Source organism: Delphinapterus leucas, chromosome 4, assembly GCF_059928025.1.
Source record: "Delphinapterus leucas isolate spDelLeu-1000000601 "Yukka" chromosome 4, BTC_Dleu_Yukka2, whole genome shotgun sequence".
NCBI lineage: Eukaryota > Metazoa > Chordata > Mammalia > Artiodactyla > Monodontidae > Delphinapterus > Delphinapterus leucas.
In genome coordinates this window covers 78,393,073-78,416,609 of record NC_143132.1, presented here as the reverse complement: position 1 = coordinate 78,416,609, position 23,537 = coordinate 78,393,073, and the positions used below count along the sequence as shown (strand labels likewise).

The 23,537-nt window shown below is 37.5% G+C and overlaps 1 long non-coding RNA gene across 2 annotated transcripts in view; it reads right to left on the bottom strand.

Moving 5' to 3' along the window:
* Positions 1 to 4,276: 4,276 nt before the first annotated feature.
* The window catches only part of LOC149749363 (uncharacterized), a 30,681-nt gene continuing 11,420 nt past the window's right edge, over positions 4,277 to 23,537 (bottom strand). For both annotated transcript variants that reach the window (XR_016393024.1, XR_016393025.1), the window contains exon 3: positions 4,277 to 14,850. This is a non-coding gene — a long non-coding RNA (uncharacterized LOC149749363). The remainder of the gene's footprint in view (positions 14,851 to 23,537) is intronic.

Sequence of the window (23,537 nt, the reverse complement as noted above, 5' to 3'; positions counted from 1 at the left end):
GTATAGGCATGGGGGAGGCATGCATGGAGAATGGTGCACCGTTGACTCACTGGACTAGCTAATGGTGCTAGACCATGGAAGACTATGGACACCAGGGTTAAAAATATGGCCTGTGTGGTAGGCAATAGAAGGCCTCTGAATGTTTCTGATTAGAAATGTGGCAAGATTAGAGAACAAACAAAAAACAAAACAAAAACAAAAAACATGTGCGTGGTGAAATAGCTCAGAAGACTACTTTAAAAAATTAAGTATTTCTCTAAGTAAGAAATGATGATACCTAAATATTACAGGGTAGATATTGCAAGGGGAAAATATGCCAGACTCAGCCAGTGATTAGCAATGGAAGTCCAAGAAAAGAAATCAGAGCTTAACGGTAAGTTTTGAGCCAACTTAACAAGGCAGATGCTGGAAGAGCCAGGGAGGTTGCGAAGAGGCACTGCTGTGATGGAAGGGAGTAAAGGCTGAGCAGATCACCTTGAGCTTCAAGGATGCATTGCAGATGTTGGTTAGTTACTTAGGAAAGGGGGTTGAAGCTGAAACCCCAGTTCAGGTTAGAATACCTGAGTTGGTTACCATCATTGTTAGGTGGTGATTGAAACCATAAGTGTGCGTGAGAGCAGCGATAACTGAGTAAAGAAGAAAGGGAAGAAATGGCTTCTGCCTGAAGCTTCCCTTGAACTCTGGTGGGCGGGTCTGGCCAGCACACATACAAGCACAGATTTGTGGGTTCCTTGGCTACATTTACACCAATGACTAGTCCATCCCAAAGCCCCAGCGGTTGGTTTGGATCAGGGTGTGACCACAAGCATCTGATCTCAGCCAGAGTAAGGTCTACAGGTCAACTCTGCTTCAGAGAGCTCACGGAGAGGAAGATTGCTCAGCTCACCTTGCTCTCTCTTCAATATGGTCAAGTCCCAATTATAGAATTACAAAGTTGAAAGCACAGTTTCATATATATACATATATATATGTATATATATGAATAATGCATCTATAAATGATTTGTAAATTATAAATTATACCATTATTACTTTTGTTGCAGATAGTATAAAGAGGAACCATATTAAAATGTTAAGTCATTCGAAAAAAACAAACTCTTAGCAATAAGCCTGTTAGGCCCTCATTTGTCAGTTGAGGCGACCAGGAGGGGAACAGCTTGCCCGATGTCTAGCAGAGCCAGGGGTAGCGCTCAAACCATCAGGCTTTCAGTCAGGTCCTCTTTCCTTTTTTCAGCCAAGTGAACTCCTCTCCCCACCCTTGCTGTTTTGCAATCTATTTAACACAACATCCTATTTAGTAGAGAAAGGAGTCATTTTCTTTCTCTTTCATGTTCAATTCTAAGTTTGAGGGCATTTTGGAAAAGTTGCCAACAAGTTGGAAAATGGGGAAGAGTCGAAGGAATAGCGGAAGACTGAATTTCATTCCACTGACCTGGATTGAGAATTTAATACAATTATGCATTTTCTAGGTGCTGTGGGACACAAGGAGAGTCAGAGGGGCTCTGTATTCCAGCCCCTCACGGGCCCCGTCGGGGAGACAGGTGTGCAAACAGTTAAGGCAAAGCTGGAGGAAATAATTGTCAAAGAAGAAACAAAAAATATTTTTGGTTTTGTTCACTTCCTGAATGGATAGAAACCTGGAAGCTCTGATGTTTGGCACCTCCTATGACATGCTAGGGGAGAAAAAGGTCACCTTGGAGCAGGCCATTTTTCCATAATGCCAGGCATTCTAGGATCATTTAGGCGGTGGAAGCATCCCATGACCCAGTACACCCAGGACAAGAAGCTACAGGGTTTTTGGATCACTGCCAAGCTGCAAGATGAACCTGATAGGCTTCCTAAACAACAGCATGGCCTCAGACTCGGGCCTGACTTCATGCTATTGCAGTCGTGTGACCTGTCTCCTCCGCTGATCTAAGATAACACTTATCAGTCTGTCTTGGAATCAGGTTACGTGTGTGTGTGTGCCTTCTTCCACCACTAGACGAGAGAGCAGTGACCGTGCCTTTCTCAACTGGCTCTCCCAGAGTCCTGGAGCTCAGTAATGCCCAGTAAGTGTGCAGGATTGGCTGGAATTTTGGCAGGCCTCTTCATTTTTCATTGGTAAAACCTAGGGCTCTTCTAGCCCTGTTGGAGAAGGAGAAAATGCACGTCGTGTTGAAAGCCTTGGATGATTTCAGAGACCAGGGCTTTAAAAGAAATGCAGATGTGCAATTTACTCCCTGTGGCACTCTGTGCCAGTGTCCTATTCCCTGCCACTCCTGTGTTTCTGTAGGTGGTTAGAGGGGTTAATGCGTATTATTCTTTTAGTTCTTGCTTTCTGTGATTCTGTTATTTTGTTAGGTAAATTCAAATGTAAAATCCCTTTTAGTTCAATTTCTCTTTCTTTATCTCTACTGATCCTTGACACAACAAGTTGTAAATTAGTCAGACATTGTTCTAGATGTGAAAAGATTTATTTTTTTAAAAAAGGAGTGGAATAGAAGAGAAAGAGCACTGCACTATTATTGAATGAGAGTGATCATTCATTAAAAGGTTCTTACCTTTCAAACTCTGGACCAAAAGTCCTTTATGAGCATGGAGATAGTTGTCCCTTGTTACAACCCTGAGGTGAACTTTGTTAATTTTGATTGGCAGACAAGGAAGCAGCTTGGGGATACTAAGAAATTCTCCAAGGTAATAGAACCAGTCAGTGGTAGAAGCAGAATCCCAGTTCAGACTGACCTCCTATTATACCTCACTTCTCCTTCCATCCATTCTGAGCAAAGCACTTAAGATTTCTGGGTCTCAGTTTGGCTGTAAAATGGAATTAATAATACTTCATAGCATTCATAGAATATTAAAATCATATATGTAAAACAGCCACAACTTTGGAAACCTGAAAGAGCTAAGCAAATCTAAGAGATTATCGTATCATTAAATAACCAGTGTAGTAGCCCAGGTTACCAAATCCTGCTTTCAAATGAGAGTGAAATTTGAAAGCTGTTGATCTCTCAGTAACAAAAATCTCTCAATCCTGGTTTTTCTCAGTGCCCTGCCGTTTTCCATCCCTAGAACAAGCTATTGCATCTCTCATGAGTTCAAGTTTACTTGCCTATAGAATTAGAGAAGTTAGAATAAAACTAAGAAAATCTAAAGATTAACCCTTGATTATTCTTTAATTATTAAGTTAGCAAAATTTTTCAAAATGATAATCCTTACCAGGATACAGTGAAACTAGTGCTCTCATATATAGCTTGTAGCAATAGGAAATCTTTTGTAATTCAACCTATCAATATTATCAGATGACAGTGTTCTTGTACACATATTTTTGACCCACTAATTGTTTCTTTAGTAATGAAGTAGTTTCTTTAGTAAGAAAGGGTGATCATTTTGGAAATATATGAATATGCTTGTCTCTTTTGCCTTTTCATATACCTGACTTTAACCCAAGTCAGCCTGAAGCACTCTTTTACTTTTTATGGGGATGCAGAGTGGGGAAGTACAGAGAGCACTTAGGGTTGGTATAACAGGAATGCAAAGAAAGAGAGAGAGAAAGTTAATATTCACTTTCTGGCAACTCAAATAGGAATTAAATGTCCACAGAAAGGTAATGAAATTTAAAGCAAGGCTTATTAAGAGAGAGAAAGGTTTCCTGAATTCCCCCACCTTCTACTTTAAGCCTTGAAAGACTTGGTCTTACTTTTTAAGGAAGATACTAGTCATGTAAGGAAGAGAAAGAGGGGCCAGCCCATTCCTTCTAGTTTGAGTGATTGTAAGAGAAAGAAGAGAAACCAAGATCAGGCACCATGTTTCTCTTACCCATCCAAAGGACCAACTATATTGACGTGTGCAAAGAGATCTAGGGGTTCCTTCAGAAATACCCAAATAAACAGGGAGAAACCCAAAGACAATTGGGATAATCGCCTGCTTTCATATTCAGAGCATGATGGAGCTTAAAGCACTAAAGAACTCCAGCCTTCTGACTAGGGCCACCTCCAAGATTGTGCAAGCAATGAGGATGAGATGGTCCAGGAAGGTCAACGTGCCAAAGGTGACACAGACGTGTCCATTACTATACTGCTTACAATGGCAAAAAGGTCCACATAGACTCCATGTCTAATAATGAAGAAAGGTTTAAATAAACTGAGGTACCCTTCTTTTGACAGAGAGTTTTGTGAGGAAGCTGACTTCGAATATAAAAAATACAATAGCATGGAAATCTGAGCTTTTTCTCCTTGCTCTGCTTGTCATCCATTGATTTTTGAAATATTTTAATATTTAAGATCTATTTTGCTGATAAATCTATTTTGCAACAGAATTGAACTTTTTGTAAATGAGGACTATACATTTTGTTTGCACTTCATTCAAAATCAGTTGGAAATTTTTGATCTAAGTATTCAGTGAATGAAGCAATACAAAACTTCAGCTTTGAAATTTTAGATAAATATAATTATTGAAAATAAAGTTTACAAACAGGAAGATGTTGAAATTTATCCCTGTGAAAGCAAGAGAGAAAACAAATTAAATGAAAGTTCAAACTGTGTAAAAAATTTAATTTTGAAATTATTTGTGTTTTAGAATATGTAAACTTGTAGAAAGAGGATTTTAATGAAGCTCCTGTTTATATTAGATGAATTTATATTCTGTTTTAGAACAGAATAAAATAGAGAAATTCTTTTATTTTGTAGTATCGAGGTTTGGTGAAATTTTCAAACGAATGAAAAAAGAGACAACTTATTTAACGAGTTTTGACTTGTAAAAATATTTATCAAAGAAAGGTATTCTAAACAGAGGCAAAAGACAGTATCTTTGAAGATATTTGGGCTGAAATATTTATATATAAACTATATTAGAAAATATCTTCCATTTTACAAACTTTGCACTGAGTATATCAAATATTTCAGCTGCTATGAAGAGAGTATTTTCTCAATTAAAAATATGTCTATAGAAAAGAGTCAGTTGAAAATGACATAGTTTCAAATATGTCAAATTATTGTCATAAATTTTGAGGGAAAATTCCTGCCCTCAAAGAATTCACAATCAGATGATGAAATTTAACTGAGCTAAATGAGTGTAATGTCTCTCATTTCATGCAAAATTCTAGCTGCACTAGTATGTATCTTCTGGTATGTATGCTCAAAGGAGCTAAAAAATTGTAAATTGGGACTTTAAAGAAATATTTGTCAAATGTCTGAAAAAATTAAAATAATATCTATTGAAAAAATGTATTCTTCAAAAAACACCAGTGTCATGGTATTAGAAACAGATGTAACTAAGAAAATTAGTAAAGTTTGTGAACATATACAAACAATGGTCATTCGGTTAGATTGCTGAGTTCAGATAATTAACATGAAGACTTTGTTCCAGTTTTAATGTACATGGATATATGTAACTTAAATTTTTTAGTGAAAAAATTTTTCAGTTTTATTTTTGAATATAGGTTTTGAATAGTACTATTTTTAGGTACATTGCTATCATATAATATTTTATGGATCAATAAATAAAGATTTTAAAGATGTTCATAATTTTAACTCCCCTTTTATTCTCAAAGTTGCCCTGGATTGATCACATTTTATAATTACCCTAGATATAGCAGAGGGATTTCTCCATATTGCTGCTTTATATCCAGAACAAAGACTAGAGACAAAACACAATTCCATTTTTAAAAGCATAGGGAAAAGAATAAAGAATTTTTTTTTAAGTGCTAAAATGATCATGCTCGGTGGTGGCGATTATGTTCCTTTTTCTTCTCTAATTACCATTTTAAAAATTGACATCATGTTCTTTTTACAAGGAGCAATTGTGCTAGAGAGAAAAATAAGAACAGAAAGTGTTTAGAACTTCCTGGAGAAAGAGGCCACTTGAGTCGGTATGGCTTCATCTGCCAATAGGACGCTGAGGGCAGCAAAGGTAAAGATGCAGGCACACCATGCCAGCTTCCTCCACATCTCGAGAACACATGCCTTTTCTGCATCTGTCAAAGCATCAGCTGGTCAAGATATTCTTCTTTCCTTTGCCCTCCAGACCCAGCCAAGGTAGTACTGACAAATAAGGCCTGATTTGGGGGCCGAGGTGAGTGAAGCATTTTATATTTAGATCCATAGACACACACTTCTGTGTATGTTCCGGTGACTTCAGGGGACTTTCCACAGCCATGGGTGTCCTGTGTCTGGTGTGAGGTAACTTCCTGGCCCACTTAATTCTCTAGACTCAAATCACTGGGTGAAGGGGTGAGTTCCAGGGCTTATGAATTTAGGTGTAAATGGTATCTTAATAACATTTATTTCTCTTCTGTACTATCTGTTCACTATGATGGAAATTTATACATAAGATATTTTGGTAGGGTGCTCTGTTTTCCTCTGTCTGTGATTGCTAGTTCCAAGATTAAGGTTGCATGGAATATGTGACTTCATGACTTTCAGCTTAGATGTGGCTGGGGATTTTCTGAGTGATTATTCTGGTTAATTTAACTAGGGGACTATACATACTACAAATAAAATAGAATAGTGCTTGGCACAAAATCAATACTAGATAAGTATTGGTTATTACTTTTCACATTTTATGGAGGAACAAAGTGTCTAGAGGGGAGAGTTTCAGTGGAGACAAGAAGATGATGAGAAACGGTATGAAATAACAAGATTTAACAACTTAGGATACAAGTTGAGCACATATTATGTAGAAGGCACTGGCTAAGACTCTGGGAACAAAATGGTGAAGAAAATTCCTGCCCTCAAAGAATTCACAATCAGATGATGAGATTTAACTGAGCTAAATGAGTGTAATGTCTCTCATTTCATGCAAAATTCTAGCAGCACTAACATGTATTTTCTGGTATGTATGCTCAAAGGAGCTAAAATAAGTTGACCAAAATTTAAGCAGTTGAGGGAATGGTGGACATCTTCTCCTCATCAACATACTCAGAGAACAGCATTTGCCTCATGGACTCTTTTTTCTACCTGACATCATCTAGCACAAAGGAATGGTTTAAATGAAATAAAAGTACAGTATGGTTGCTGTGGAAGACACTGTTAGCTTGCCCATATAGCGGGCTTTTTTCTATTTCTTTTCTGTTAACAAAATTTGCTTCTGTTGGGGATTGCAGTAGCAATGTACTCAAGAAATGTGGCTCCCAATCTTCAATAATAATCAAAGGGTGAACCTTTATTAGTTTAAGGCTAAGGCTTTTGCTAGTGTCTTTCCCTTTTGCCAGTAATTGGTTTGGAGTGGCATGCAACCCTGCTCTGGCTACTAAAACTAAAGAAAAATGTACTGGAAAATTTCAAATGAAGGAGCTTTAGAATTAAGGTTAATATGAAAAATCCATTTGACATAGATGTGGAGAAAATAACTTGCTATGTGTCCTTGAGGGGAACACTTTATCCTTCTTGGTCTCAGTTTCCCCATCAAATTTATCGTTCTTGACCTGTGTAATTAACAGGGTTATTGTTAATATTGAAAATAATGGATGTTAACATGATTTCCAAATTGTAAATGCCTGTAATATGTACATAACTACTATTAATTATAAATTACCTTGAAATCCTTATTTTTTAACATCTTTATTGGAGTATAATTGCTCTACAATGGTGTGTTACTTTCTGCTTTATAACAAAGTGAATCAGCCATACATATACATATATCCCCATACCTCCTCCCTCTTGCGTCTCCCTCCCACCCTCCTCATCCCACCCCTCTAGGTGGTCACAAAGCACTGAGCTGATCTCCCTGTGCTATGTGGCTGCTTCCCACTAGCTATATCTATTTCACATTTGGTAATGTATATGTCCATGCCACTCTCTCACTTCGTCCCAGCTTACCCTTCCCCGTCCCCGTATCTTCAAGTCCATTCTCTACATCCGTGTCTTTATTCCTGTCCTGCCACTAGGTTCTTCAGAAGCATTTTTTTTTCTTTTTAGATTCCATATATATGGGTTAGCATACAGTATTTGTTTTTCTCTTTCTGACTTACTTCACTCTGTATGACAGACTCTAGGTCCATCCACCTCACTAAAAATAATGCAGTTTCATTTCTTTTTATAGCTGAGTAATGTTCCATTGTACATATGTGCCACATCTTCTTCATCCATTCATCTGTCGATGGACAGTTACGTTGCTTCCATGTCCTGGCTACTGTAAATAGTGCTGCAATGAACTTTGTGGTACATGACTCTTTTTGAATTATGGTTTTCTCAGGGTATATGCCCAGTAGTGGGATTGCTGGGTCGTATGGTAGTTCTATTTTTAGTTTTTTAAGGAACCTCCATACTGTTCTCCATAGTGGCTGTATCAGTTTACATTCCCACCAACAGTGCAAGATGGTTCCATTTTCTCCACACCCTCTCCAGCATTTACTTTGTTGATTTTTTGATGATGCCCATTTTGACCAGTGTGAGGTGATACCTCACTGTAGTTTTGATTTGCATTTCTCTAATGATTAGTGATGTTGAGCATCCTATCATGTGTTTGTTGGCAATCTGTATATCTTCTTTGGAGAAATGTCTATTTAGGTCTTCTGCCCATTTTTGGATTGGGTTGTTTGTTTTTTTGATATTAAGCTGCATGAGCTGCTTATATATTTTGGAGATTAATCCTTCGTCAGTTGCTTCATTTGCAAATATTTTCCCCCATTCTGAAGGTTGTCTTTTCGTTTTGTATATAGTTTCCTTTGCCTTGCAAAAGCTTTTAAGTTTCTCTAGGTTCCATTTGTTTATTTTTGTTCTTATTTCCATTTCTCTAGGAGGTAAGTCAAAAAGGATCTTGTTGTGATTTACGTCATAGAGTGTTCTGCCTATGTTTTCCTGTAAGAGTTTTATAGTGTCTGGCCTTACATTTAGGTCTTTAATCCATTTTGAGTTTATTTTTGTGTATGGTGTTAGGGAATGTTCTAATTTCATTCTTTTACATGTATCTGTCCAGTTTTCCCAGCACCACTTATTGAAGAGGCTGTCTTTTCTCCATTGTATATTCTTGCCTCCTTTATCAAAAATAAGGTGACCATATGTGTGTTGGTTTATCTCTGGGCTTCTATCCTGTTCCATTGATCTATATTTCGTTTTCTGTGCTAGTACCATACTGTCTTGATTACTGTACCTTTGTAATATAGTCTGAGGTCTGGAGCCTGATTCCTCCAGCTCTGTTTTTCTTTCTCAAGGTTGCTTTGGCCATTCAGGGTCTTTTGTGTTTCCATACAAATTGTGAAATTTTTTGTTCTAGTTCTGTGAAAAATGCCAGTGGTAGTTTGATAGGGATTGCATTGAATCTGTAGATTGCTTTGGGTAGTAGAGTCATTTTCACAATGTTGATTCTTCCAGTCCAAGAGCATAGTATATCTCTCCATCTGTTTGTATCATATTTAATTTCTTTCATCAGTGTCTTATAGTTTTCTGCATACAGGTCTTTTGCCTCTTAGGTAGGTTTATTCCTAGGTATTTTATTCTTTTTGTTGCAGTAGTAAATGGCAGTGTTTCCTTAATTTCCCTTTCAGGTTTTTCATCATTAGTGTATAGGAGTGCAAAAGATTTCTGTGCATTAATTTTGTATCCTGCTACTTTACCAAATTCATTGATTAGCCCTAGTAGTTGTCTGGTAGCATCTTTAGGATTCTCTATGTATAGTATCATGTCATCTGCAAACAGTGACAGCTTTACTTCTTCTTTTCTGATTTGGGTTCCTTTTATTTCTTTTTCTTCTCTGATTGCTGTGGCTAAAACTTCCAAAACTATGTTGCATAATAGTGGTGAACGTGGACAACTTTGTCTTGTTCCTGATCGTAGAGGAAATGGTTTCAGTTTTTCACCATTGAGAATGATGTTGGCTGTGGGTTTGTCACATATGGCCTTTATATTTTGAGGAAAGTTCCCTCTATGCCTACTTTCTGCAGGGTTTTTATCATAAATGAGTGTTGAATTTTGTCGAAAGCTTTTTCTGCATCTATTGAGATGATCATATGGTTTTTATTCTTCAGTTTCTTAATATGGCGTATCACATTGATTGATTAGCATATATTGAAGAAGCCTTGCATTCCTGGGATAAACCTCCTTGATCATGGTGTATGATCCTTTTAATGTGCTGTTGGATTCTGTTTGCTAGTATTTTCTTGAGGACTTTTCCATCTATGTTCATCAGTGATATTGGTCTGTAGCTGTCTCTCTTTGTGACATCTTTGTCTGGTTTTGATATCAGGGTGATGGTGCCCTCATAGAACGAGTTAGGGAGTGTTCCTCCCTCTGCTATATTTTGGAAGAGCTTGAGAAGGATAGGTGTTAGATTATCTCTAAATGTTTGATGGAATTCACCTCTGAAGCCATCTTGTCCTGGGCTTTTCTTTGTTTGAAGATTTTTAATCACAGTCTCAATTTCAGGGCTTGTGATTGGCCTGTTTATATTTTCTATTTCTTCCTGGTTCAGTCTCGGAAGGTTGTGCTTTCCTAGAATTTTTCCATTCCTTCCAGGCTGTCCATTTTATTCTTATATAGTTGCTTGTAGTAATCTCTCATGATCCTTTGTATTTCTGCAGTGTCAGTTGTCACTTTTCCTTTTTAATTTCTAATTCTATTGATTTGATTCTTCTCCCTCTTTTCCTTGATGATTCTTGTTAATGGTTCATTAATTTTGTTTACCTTCTCAAAGAACCAGCTTTTAGTTTTATTGATCTTTGTTACTGTTTCCTTCATTTCTTTTTCATTTATTTCTGATCTGATCTTTATGATTTCTTTCCTTCTGCTAACTTTGGGGTTTTTTTGTTCTTTTTTCTCTAGTTGCTTTAGGTGTAATGTTAGGATGTTTATTTGAGATCTTTCTTGTTTCTTGAGGTAGGATGGTATTGCTATAAACTTCCCTCTTAAAATTGCTTTTGCTGCATCCCATAGGTTTTGGGTCATCGTGTTTTCATTGTCATATTTTTCTAAGTATTTTTTGATTTCCACTTTGATTTCTTCAGTGATCCTTGGTTATTTAGTAGTGTATTGTTCAGTCTCCATGCGTTTGTATTTTTTACAGATTTTTCCCTGTAATTAATATCTATTCTCATAGTGTTGTGGTCAGAAAAGATACTTGATACAATTTCAATTTTCTGAAATTTACCAAGGTTTGATGTGTGACCCAAGATATGATCTGTCCTGGAGAATGTTCCATGAGCACTTGAGAAGAAAGTGTATTCTGTTGTTTTTGGATGGAATGTCCTATAAATATCAATTAAGTCCATCTTGTTTAATGTATCATTTAAAGCTTGTGTTTCCTTATTTATTTTCATTTTGAATGAGCTGTCTGTTGGTGAAAGTGGGGATGTTAAAGTCCCTACTATGATTGTGTTACTGTCAATTTCTCCTTTTATGGCTGTTAGCATTTGCCTTATGTATTGAGGTGCTCCTATGTTGGGTGCATAAATATTTATAATTGTTATATCTTCTTCTTGGATTGATCCCTTGATCATTATGCAGTGTCCTTCTTTGTCTCTTGTAATAGTCTTTATTTTAAAGTCTATTTTGTCTGATATGAGAACTGCTATTCCAGCTTTCTTTTGATTTCCATTTGCATGGAATATCTTTTTCCATCCCCTCACTTTCAGTCTGTATGTGTCCCTAGGTCTGAAGTGGGTCTTTTCTAGACAGCATATACACGGGTCTTATTTTTGTATTCATTCAGCCAGTCTATGTCTTTTGGTTGGAGCATTTAATCCATTTACATTTAAGGTAGTTATCAATATGTATGTTCCTATTCCCATTTTCTTAATTGTTTTGGGTTTGTTATTGTAGGTCTTTTCCTTCTCTTGTGTTTCCTGCCTAGAGCAGTTCCTTTAGCATTTGTTTTAAAGCCTGTTTGGTGGTGCTGTGTTCTCTTATCTTTTGCTTGTCTGTAAAGTTTTTAATTTCTCCATCCAATCTGAATGAGATCCTTGCTGGGTAGAGTAATCTTGGTTGTAGGTTCTGCCCTTTCATCACTTTAAATATGTCGTGTCACTCCTTTCTGGCTTGCAGAGCTTCTGCTGAAAGATCAGCTGTTAACCTCATGGGGATTCCCTTTTATGTTATTTGTTGCTTTTCTCTTGCTGCTTTTAATATTTTTTCTTTGTATTTAATTTTTGATAGTTTGATTAATACATGTCTTGGCATGTTTTCACTTGGATTTATCCTTTATGGGACTATCTGCACTTCCTGGACTTGATTGACTATTTCCTTTCCCATATTAGGGAAGTTTTCAACTATAATCTTTTCAATGTTTTCTCAGTCCCTTTCTTTTTCTCTTCTTCTTCTGGGACCCCTATATTTCGAATGTTGGTGCATTTAATGTTGTCCCAGAAGTTTCTGAGACTTTCCTCAGTTCTTTTCATTCTTTTTTCTTTATTCTGCTCTGCGGTAGTTATTTCCACTATTTTATCTTCCAGGTTACTTATCTGTTCTTCTGCCTCATTTATTCTTCTATCGATTCCTTCTAGAGAATTTTAAATTTCATTTATTGTGTTGTTCATCATTGTTTGTTTGTTCTTAAGTTCTTCTAGGTCCTTGTTACACGTTTCTTGTATTTTCTCTATTCTATTTCTAAGATTTTACGTCATCTTTACTATCATTACTCTGAGGTTTTTTTTCAGGTAGATTGCCTATTTCTTCTTCATTTGTTTGGTCTGGTGGGTTTTTGCCTTGCTCCTTCATCTGCTGTGTGTTTCTCTGTCTTCTCATTTTGCTTAACTTCCTGTGTTTGGGGTCTCCTTTTCTCAGGCTACAGATTCGTATTTCCCATTGTTTTTGGTGTCTTCCCCCAGTGGCTAAGTTTGGTTCAGTGGGTCTTGTAGGTTTCCTGGTGGAGGGGACTAGTGCCTGTGTTCTGGTGGATGAGGCTGGATCTTGTCTTTTTGGTGGCCTGGACCACATCTGGTGGTGTTTTGGGGTGTCTGTGACCTTATTATGATTTTAAGCAGCTTCTCTGCTAATAGATGAGGTTGTATTCCTAACTTGCTAGTTATTTGGCATAGGGTGTCCAGAACTGTAGCTTGCTGGTCGTTGAGTTGAGCTGGGTCTTAGCTTTGAGATGGAGATCTCTGGGAGAGTTTTCATCATTTGATATTACGTGGAGCTGGGAGGTCTCTGTTGGACCAATGTCCTGAACTCGATTATCCCACCTCAGAGGCATAGGTCTGACACGTGGCCGGAGCACCAAGACCCTGTCAGCCACACAGCTCAGAAGAAAAGGGAGACAAAAGAAAGAAAGAAAGAAAAAAAATATACAAAATAAAATAAAGTTATTAAAATAAAAATTAAAAAGAATATATTAAAAAGTAAAAAAATTAAAAAGTAATAAAAGAAAGAGAGAGCAACCGAACCAAAAAACAAATCCACCAATGATAACAGGCACTAAAAACTATACCAAAAAAACCCCCAAAAGTGGACAGACAGAACCCTAGGACAAATGGTAAAAGCAAAGCTATACAGACAATCTCCCACAGAGAAGCATACACCTACACACTCACAAAAAGAAAAAGGAAAAAAATATATATATATATATATCTACATATAGAAAAATAAAAGAAGAGAGCAACAAAATCAATAGACAAATCTACCAATGGTAATAGACTCTAAATACTAAACTAAGATAAACATATAACCAGAAACAAATTAGACACCGAAAGCAAACCCCAAGTCTACAGTTGCTTCCAAAGTCCACTGCCTCAGTTTTGGGATGATTCATTGTCTATTCAGGTATTCCACAGATGCAGGGTACATCAAGTTGATTGTGCAGATTTAATCCGCTGCTCCTGAGGCTGCTGGGAGAGATTTCCCTCTCTCTTCTTTGTTCGCACAGCTCCCGGGGCTCAGCTTTGGATTTGGCCCCGCCTCTGCGTGTAGGTCTCCGGAGGGCGTCTGTTCTTCGCTCAGACAGGACGGGGTTAAAGGAGCCGCTGATTCGGGGGCTCTGGCTCATTCAGGCCAGGGGGAGGGAGGGGCACGCAATGCGGGGCAAGTCTGTGGCGGCAGAGGCCGGCTTGACGTTGCACCAGCCTGAGCCGTGCCCTGCCTTATGTTCTCCCGGGGAAGTTGTCCCTGGGTCACGGGACCCTGTCAGTGGCGGGCGGCACAGGCTCCCGGGAGAGGAGGTGTGGATAGTGACCGGTGCTTGCACACAGGCTTCTTGGTGGCTGCCGCAGCAGTCTTAGCATTTCATGCCCGTTTCTTTTGTCCATGCTGATAGCTGCAGCTAGTGCCAGTCTTTGGAGCTCGTTGAGGTGGTGCTCTGAATCCCCTCTCCTCATGCACCCCAAAACAATGGTCTCTTGCCTCTTAGGCAGTTCCAGACTTTTTCCCGGACTCCCTCCCAGCTAGCTGTGGCGCACTAGCACGCTTCATGCTGTGTTCACACAGCCAACCCCAGTCCTCTCCCTGGTATCTGACCTCCAAAGCTGGAGCCTCAGCTCCCAGCCCCCACCCGCCCCGGCAGGTGAGCAGACATGCCTCTTGGGCTGGTGAGTGCCAGTCGGTACCGATCTTCTGTGCGGGAATCTCTCCGTTTTGCCATGTGCATCCCTGTTGCTGCACTCTCCTCCGTGACAGCTTCCCCTCCCACTGCCCACCCCCCCGCCCCGTCTCCACCCGCGAAGGGGCTTCCTAGTGTGTGGAAACCTTTCCTCCTTCACAGCTCCCTCCCACTGGTGCAGGTCCCGTCCCTATCCTTTTGTCTCTGTTTATTCTTTTTTCTTTTGCCCTACCCAGGTACGTGGGGGGTTTCTTGCCTTTTGGGAGGTCTGAGGTCTTCTGCCAGCGTTCAGTAGGTGTTCTGTAGGAGTTGTTCCACATGTAGATGTATTTCTGATGTATTTGTGGGGAGAAAGATGATCTCCACGTCTTACTCTTCTGCCATCTTGAAGGCCTCCCTTTGAAATCTTTAGATTAAAATGGATATACAAATAAATCAGTGATACCATGAAAGTACATGTTAACATACCCACACTAGAAAAATGTGCTTTTTACTTAAAGAAACTTAAGGTAAATATAATAGCGTGTAAAAGACTTCCCATGCATTTATTTATGTGTACATATTTCATTTTCATTGTCTTAATTAATTTCTCTCAAAATCCATGTGATTGGTTGAGATATATATATATATATATAATATTACATTATAGTATATTGGTTTCCAATTATTCACTCTTAAGAGCCATGCCACAATAAACATATTTTTCATATTTCCTTGCATAGATATGAGAATGTTTCTCTAAAGAAGTGAAGATTAACTTCTGTGTTGTAGCATATACCTGACTCTAAACTTTATTAAATGCTGCCAAATTGTTCTCCGAAGTGATTGTGTCAATTTGCAAACCCACTTACACAACATGAGAATCCCTTTATCCTTTCTACTTCACCCTTTGGCACTATTGAACTTGCTAATTTTGTCAATATGATGGTAGGGGAGTGAAAGTTACTGTTGTATAATTTGCAGTTCTCTTTTTATAAATTAGAATAGCTGGAAATAGGTATGGTGGTAATCAAAAGAATTCATGATAACAGTGATTACATAATTGAGGTTTATTTTTCTCATATAAGAAGTTGCTAGCATTGCTTTTGCAGATCATTAATGTAATCGAGAAAATTAGGCTCAGCCATCATTCTGTTACATTATCCTAAGTATGTTGTCTTTTCTTCTTCATGCTTATCATCCTACGGTTGCAAGATGATTGCTACTGTATCACTTCAATGTTCAAGAGAAAAACGGGGAGGCAGAGAGAGGGCTCATACACTCTCTTCTTGAATCTGTTCCCATTTATCAGGAAAGAAAAAGTCGCTAATCCTCACCCCAGCAGACTTCTTATGTAGTTTTTGCTTAGAACTGTGTGAATTAGCCAGCACTACCACATTGTTCTTGTAGCTTTACAGATGCTAAAAAGAGATGACTATATCCCTCACATTTTTTTCTTATCCCAAATTGTCTTACCTTTTTAAGGATCTCTATTCTTTATATGACTTTTAGAATCAACTTGTCACATTTAGTTTTAAAAATTCCTATGGGATTTTTATTAGAATTGCAATAATTTTTTTTCATTTGGGATAAATTTAAAACTTTATAATGTTGTAAATAGCAAACAGTGGATCCTACATTTTAAAATCAATCTGACAATCTGCTTTTTTTTTTGTGGTACGTGGGCCTCTCACTGTTGTGGCCTCTCCCGTTGCGGAGCACAGGCTCCGGACGCGCAGGCTCAGCAGCCATGGCTCACGGGCCTAGCCGCTCCGCAGCATGTGGGATCTTCCCGGACCGGGGCACGAACCCATGTCCCCTGCATCGGCAGGTGGACTGTCAACCACTGTGCCACCAGGGAAGCCCTGACAATCTGCTTTTTAATTGAAGTAGTTAGTGCCTTTACATTAATATAATTATTGATATAATTGTGTTTTAAGTCTACTATCTTGGTAATCTGTTCTTGATTTTCTCTTAATACTTTCATGCTTTCTTTTGGGTAAATAACTTATGTGCTATAAATGCATTATCATTATTTTGGTGCTATAAGAAATGATAGAGATAAATTCTATGGGAGAAAAGAAAATTAAACCAGATGGAAGCACAGATCTTCAGGAAAGAATGAAAAGTACCAGAAAGGTAAATATCTAGAAAAATATGAAAGATCTCTATTATTTTTTATTATATAAACATTTAAGCATTTATCTTTAATTTTGTTTAGAGGACTATTAACTGTTTAAGGTAAAAATAATAATAAAATATTGTAGTTTTACAGCATATATATAAATAAATCATAAAAAGCACAAAGGGTGCTTACTCTCATTTATGGAAGAATCCTCCACCTCCAGCTACTCTAAGTGGCATGGAAATAGGGGCAGATCTCTTTTATCCTAGAAAAGATTTGAGTTTATTTTAGTATTTTTATACCTTCAAGCTTCTGGTAGGTTTCAAAAACTGATTTATTTTTTCTGTTATTATTATTTATTTATTTTTATTTGGCCGCACTGCTCAGCTTACAGGATCTTAGTTCTCCAACCAGGGCCCTGGCAGTGAAAGCATTGAGTCCTAACCACTAGACCGCCAGGGAATTCCCTCAGAAACTGATTTTGTAGCTTATATGGCTTGTTTTATTTGTTAGGGAGCTTTGAATTTCTATATTCATCTTAACCAGAAGCAGAAGTATATCATTCCCTTTCAATAAGTATGAAGTTACTAATTGATCCATAATTGATTTTGAAGTGTGTTTTTTAGTTTTCTAATAGATGAGAAGTTTGATGTCTCTGATATTGATTTATACTTTTATTGCATTGTGTATTATATTAATTATTGGACTTTTAAAAGTGTTATTCTGTGGTTGGCATTACTGAGAAGTGGTATATAGATGTGGAGTTGCTGCCTATCCTTTTTTTCCAAAAGGATAGAATCTGCCTAAGAATGAAGCAATATAGAACTGAGAAATAGAGAAAGAGCAAGGTCTAATTATATAGCCCATAAATCAAGTTGCTTCTAATGTTTTACTTGGATTTTCCAGTTACATAAGTCTATTATTTCCCTCCTTGTCTCAGGCCATTTTGGGTTGATTTTGTTGTTGTTGTGTGTAAATTGATTAATAGAGAAAACATGATGAATTCATTTTTTGGAATATTGAGTTTGTGTTGTGATGGAGCATAACATGTCTTAGTATGAAGATGTGAATTCAGAATAAAATATCCAGAAAGAGTTTAGGGTCATAATGCCCTGGGACTTGTCAGCCATGATCACGTGTAGTGAATTAATGCTACAATAAAGGTCTTTATCATCTGAAGCCATAAACCTCCTGAGATGGTTGATTGTATGTGTCAACTTGACTGGCTCACCAGGCGCCCAGATATTTGGCTAAACATTACATCTGGGTATTTCTATGAGGGTATTTATAATGATGTCAGCATTTGAATCTGTAGAATCAGTAAAGCAGATTGCCCTGCCCAGTGTGAGTAGGCATCATCCAATCCATTGAGAGCCTGGATAGAAAAAAAGGTGGTAAAAGGGAGAATTTGCCCCTTTTTCTGCTTGACTGGTTGAGCTGAGACATGGGTTTTCTCCTACCCTCAGACTAGGACTTATACTGTTGTCTCTCCTCCTAGTCCTCAGACCTTCAGACTTGGACTAACTCTCTCCCTCCCTCTCTCTCTCTCTCTCTCTCTCTCTCTCTCTCTCTCTCTCTCTATATATATATATATATATATATATATATATATATACACACCTCCTTTTACTGTGCCTTGTTTTATTGTACTTTGCAGGTACTGCAATTTAAAAAGTTGAAGGCTTATGACAACCTTGCATCAAGCAACCCTATCGATGCCGTTTTTTTCAACAGCATTTGCTTACTTTGTGTCACTGTGTCACATTTTGGTAATTCACACTATTTCAAACTTATTCATTATTATCATATTTGTTATGGTCATCTGTGATCAGTGATCGTTGATGTTACTACTATGACTCGCTGAAGGCTCAGATGGTGGTTAGCAGTTTTTAGCAATAAAGTATCTTTTGATTAAGGTGTGTACATATCTTTAGACATAATGCTGTTGCACACTTAATAGACTGAACTATAGTGTAAACATAACTTTTATACCCATTGGGAAACCAAAAAATTTGTGAGACCCACTTTATTGAGGTGATCTGGGACTGAACCTGCAACATCTCTATATATACATATATATCCTCTTTGTTCTGGTTCTCTTTCTCTGAAAAACCTTGACTAATACACGTCCCTTTTGCTATTTTATAGAACTGGAAATTATGTACTATTCTATCATTTTCATTACTCAAGACTTTTTGTTCCAAGTAAAATATCTCTCTTGGCCACTTTTTTAGGTACCTGGACCAAATTCCAATATGTGTGTGTGTGTGTGTGTGTGTGTGTGTGTGTTGGGGTGAGGGTGTTCCCACACAACACCAAGCAGTTCTCAGACGCCAGCAGGTGACACTACTGGTGATTAAACGCAATCTTCAGTCCCTCTCCCCTCCTTGGAGGTCAGGGGGTACGACGGGAAGTTTCAACCTTCTCATCACACATTTTGGCTGTCCTGGCAACCAGCCCCCATCCTTAGTCGCTTTCTAAAATTCACCTCATTAACATAACAAAAGACAACTTGATTGCTCCTAAGGGTTTTAGAAGCTCTGTGTCAGAAACTGGGATGAAAACCAAATATATATTTTTTATTATAAATCACAATAACAGCCACAATTCACATTCTGAGGGCAATGCTACATTGTTTGCAGCTTGGTATCACCAAAGAGAAGAGACAGTACTCTGGATTTGGCGACTGTTCTCATTCATTTTCCTGGCCATTGCCAATATTTAGCAAACAAAATTGGCTTTGCCATAGTTACCAGGAAATCAGTGCCTGTGCCCATCTATATAAAGCTGTGGTGAGAATATCTGAGCATGCATACACCAAAAGATGCCGTGGTGCTTGCAACCTACAGCATTTCCTGGAACAGCCTCATCATGTAATATCATTTTTAATTATTCCCTCCATTTCTTCAAGAGAAAGCCAGAGAAAAAAAGGCTCTCTTCCAGAACACTTTTTTTTTTTTTTTTAATAGGAATTTAAGCAGAATGAATCCTTAAGCAAGTCACTTCAGGGTAGTTTAAATTGGCCAACTGGCCTCCGCAGAGGGTTTTCTGGGCACCACTTCCTAACGGTTCCCTGGATTGCTGCACTGTCTGTAGCCAATCTTTCCATAATTGCTTAAGGTTTGCATAAAATTCTATTAGTCTTTTCAATAACCCTCTAGCATAGGTGATATTTCCCCTTTTTGCCAATGCTAAAGCTAAAGATAAGAAAGATTAAGCTATTTCCCTTAGATTATATTGTTCATTGGTTTCAGAACTCAGACTTTCCATTATTACACTTGATACCATTATGGTTACACACTATTTTGACTCTGATGCCACTGCTGGAATTTGGCTGAATTAGTCCTTATAGGTAAAGTACTGCAACGGCACCCCCCAAATCTCAAGGATTAACAGAATAGAATGTTATATCTCCTTATATAAAAATTCAAGGCTGGTAGTCTTCTACGTAGTAGTCATTTAGGAACCTAGCCTTCTTCCATCTTGTACCTCTCCCAGTCTCTGTGGTCTCAAAGTCCTCTCGTTTCAGCCGAAATAGGGAGAAAAGAGGGAGCATGGAATTATCTGTTGGAAGTTTATAGCCCATCCTGGAAGTGGTACACATCACTTCTGCCCACTTTCCATTGGTCAGACTCAATCGTACGGCCACGCTAACTTCAAAGGAGGCTGAAAAATATGGTTTTGAGCTATGTGGTTAAGAAAGGGAATGTTTCAAACACTTAACATTTGCCATGGTCACTTTGATTTATCTACTTTGATGCAGAGATATTTAGCTTAAAAATATTAAACATTTAAAAAATTGTCAAGTATATTTTATAACAGATACCCCTGACCTATATATGATTCCCAATCCATCTCTGAGTTTTATGTTAAATCAATTAGAAGTAGATTCAACTATAAACAACAGCCACCACAAAGTAACAGTGGTATCTCCTCCATCATTAGGAATCCAGATTCTATTGGCATGACTCCTATCCTCAAGGCAATCTCATGTCCCAATAAGCTCAGGAGAGTTCCCACCTTCCATCCATGTTGCAGGCTGAAATAAGAAAAGAAAAAAATAGAGTCTTATTCTAGATGTCTGTCCTTCCCCCTTTATGGAAATGTTCAAGAAATCTTTCTTGACAACTTTGACTTATATCTCATTGGCTAAAACTTATTGACATAGCCACTTAAGGACTTAGCTCTTAAGGAAATTGGAAAACTTGTTTTTTTGTCTGGGTATATTATTGGTCTTAATGATATAGGGATTCTATTAGTAAGCAAGAAAAAATTATGTAACTCAGATATGAGCTAGCCGCCTCCATTATCCCTTGCCCCCATATTTCATACTTACTCCCTTTCTGATCATTTTACATATCAGAGGGGTACATATCAGAGAAAGCTCTACTGGGCTAAAGTAAGAAATCTTGCATGTTATTTGGTAATCAAAACTAGGATTTTAGATTTTGGTGAACTTTGCTTCCCAAGATTCATCAAAAGACCTATATCAATATGTCCTACTGGACAACTCATATATAGCTACAGATAGCTCCTACCTTCCCTTCTTCTCCTTATTTATTTCCTTTCCTTATTCTTTTAATATATATTTATTGAAAGTTGTTATATACCACACACTGCACCTAGAAGTCAGTGGTAAGCAAAACCTTCATTGTTTCTTCCCTTGTGGAGCTCATAGTCCTTATTTTCCACATATGCAACACCTTTTTGATACATTTTTCAGGACTATTCATCCTAAAGAGTTATTTGCATGATTCTCTCTCACTAACAAAAGATAATATTTAGAGATGCTGTGTGCACAGTGTTTGAGAATAGAAAGACTTGGATTTGGCTTCCAACTCCATCATTTACTAACTGAATAACCTTGCAAAAATTAATTTCTTTTCATCTCAATTTTCTCAGTATTAAAATAAAGGTAATAATATCTAATTGATGGAGGTATTGTGATAAGTGTTAAGAACAATACTTTTTAAATTATTAATAATAAGAAAGTTATTAATTCTTAGTATGGCATTTAAGACTATTCCACCTAACTCTGATATATTTTAATAGATTCATTTTCCAACACCCTGAGCTTTAAACATATTGGACTATTTGCTATTCCTGAAACATATTAATATTTTCTGACTTTACTTGTGGTTTTTTTACTTACTTAAAATGCCTCACTCTCTTTTTCTTTGCTTGAAACCATTCTTAATTTTTTAAGGCCCATTTTAGGCACTATCCACTTCATGGAGTTTTTCCAAGTGTACTGGCTAGGATTAATATTTATTTCTCCTGTGTTTCCCCAGCATCTATTTTTCACTGTTACCAAAACTCTTATCACATTGTCATATCACTAATTATAGCACTCTTACTATATTTATTTATATTAACTATTTTTAAAATAAAATATTATTTCAATTCCAATCATATAATTTTAGACAGACTTAATAATTTAAGCATTCTTTCTAGATAACTCAGTCTCTTACTGAAGGACTAAAGACCATGCTGAGTTCTTCAGATTTCTAGTCTGCCACTCCCACCCTGGTTTCTCTTCAAAATGACATGGATATATGACTGGGGAAAAGTAGCTTAAGAAGTTTCATGACTGTAAGAGTGATACAACTGAATGTGGTATCTTCTATATTTTTGCTGATATGGTCAGTGAAGTCACATGGTTTGTGCTGCTCCTTGAACTGCTATAACAAAGTACACAAATAAGTATGGCTTAAAACAACAGAAATTTATTCTTTCATAGTTCTGGTGCCTAGAAGTCTGAAACAAAAGGGGTCAGTAGGGCCATGCTCACTCTGAAACCTATAGGGGAGAATCCTTCCTTGCCTTGTCTTAGCTTCTAGTGGTGCTCATTGAGCCTTGGTATCCCTTGGCTTGTGGCTGCATTGCTCCAATCTCTGCCTCTGTCATTACATTATTCTCTCTGTATGAGGATACCAATCATAGTAAATTAAGTCCCACCCTAATGATTTCATCTGACTTGATTAAATCTTCAAAGACCCTTTTTTTCCAAATAAGGCCATATTTACAGATAATGGAGGTTAGGAATTCAATATATCTTTTTAAGGGAACAAAATTCAACCCATAACAGTAATCATTATGAAATATACCCAGAACCTTCAAGACAAAGGTCTACTATTCAAGAGAAAGGATTTTTCTAGAGGCTTATCACAACTGAGGGGAGAGAATTCCTCCCACTGCCCTTCCAGCCTTCTGCCTCACCTAAGGAAAAAAAAAATAAAACATGCTCAACAGGAGTAATGGCTTTCAAAGAATAGATTGGAAATCCTGTAGCCAGGAAAGGCAGTAGGGGACAGAGGGGATAAAAGCTGTTCTACTGGAGAAACATTTGTGAAGGTCACCGTCCCAAGACAGAGGCCCACTAAAAGACTGAGATTTTAATCAGAGGATTAAAGAACAGTCTCCCTCTCACACATTTTATCACCACACCAGTAGGGCTCCAGTAAAATTACAGTGGATTATAGCTTAAAAAGCTGCAAGACACAGACTCCCTCTTAATGGGAATACTTAAGGAAGCCCAAAGTCAAGAGAAGAGACAAAAACAAGGACACTAAAGGAATTTAAATCTTCTGGCATGTACAGTTACAGCAAACATTAAACGTAGCCCAACTCCTAGCCAAATTAATATAAATCCTCACACTAAAGGCCTATTTATCTCAGTGTCTATTACTCAATAAACATATCCAGCTTCTAGAGCATGCCAAAAGCTAAGAAAAAACACAGTCTGAAGAGACAAATCTTCCTCAGAGCCATCCTCAGAATGCAAATATTGAATTTGCTATGTAAGGAAAATAAAATAACCATGGTTAATATGTTAAGGGCTCTAAGGAAAAAGTAAACAAAATGCCAGGACAAATGAGTAACGTAAGCAGAGAGATGAACACACTAAGGATCAAAAGGAATTTCTAGAAATAAAAAACCCTGTAACCAGAAATGAAGAATGCCTTTGGATGGCTCATCAATAAGCTTGA